Here is a 987-nt window from a genome sequence, read left to right as displayed (position 1 = left end):
ATAATAAAATTGTTCCCAACAATGGTTACTGTAATAACCTGCCGTGGAAGTGTATAAACGTGTGTACTGTACATATAGTTACGCATGACAAGGAAAGTGGATAGTGTTTCGGCGTCGTCGGCAGTTTCGCACTCATGACCATCGTAAGATCACACGGTGCACACGCGTCCACGCGCCGCGGCAGTGTCTAGCGCACTGAACCAGTGTCCTGCTAAGTAATTTGGAATATTGCGTTTAATATTTTAACAGACTTATATGGCAGGCTTTATGGACCGCGCTGAACTGCCGAGGGTTTCGTCGCCGGTACTTAGTTCGGTCATTCCCCTCCGTCTTATCACAGTGGCGAGACTCTCTAACCACCAATTTTTTTTTTTTTTTTTTGCAGTTCTTGCGAACACATAAACATTTTTTGTAACCAATACAATAAAGATGAAGGCATAATTAGAGTCGCTAGAAGCCATCCGCCCGAGAGCAGCTAAAAGAACGACAACCTGATTGTTACTTGCCTTCGGCGGTAGTTGACGCCTTTACAGCTGGCATGGCTTGATGACAGTCGCAAGAATTGTATTTCATGCTGCTTGCAGGGAGGAATCTGTTCTTTATCTAAAAGATCCATGAATACTTATAAATGTTGTTCATGCTATTAATTTTTTGCAAACACAAATATTTTTAATAACATTACAAATGAATAGAGAGTTGCTATGGACGCATTCTAACGTTGCTTGAAATCTAGAAATTCTGTGATCCACAACATAGAGCTGTTACTGTGTACATTTTTTAAGATCCACATAGCTGTGTGGAAAATGGTAAATTTGTTCAAAGAGCTAGTATTTCACAAGAACACGTTCGGATAGGGAATATATATATTAGCGTGCTTGATGAGGATTTACATCCTAAACACGTCCTGGCGAAGGAGGTCATGAAGACGCAATCATGACAGATATAGCTGACCAAGATGTTTCAAGCCTATGAAAAGGAACAGGTTTG

Source organism: Pomacea canaliculata, linkage group LG14 (genome assembly GCF_003073045.1).
Source record: "Pomacea canaliculata isolate SZHN2017 linkage group LG14, ASM307304v1, whole genome shotgun sequence".
Taxonomy (NCBI): Eukaryota; Metazoa; Mollusca; class Gastropoda; order Architaenioglossa; family Ampullariidae; genus Pomacea; species Pomacea canaliculata.
This window is presented reverse-complemented; position numbering follows the sequence as displayed.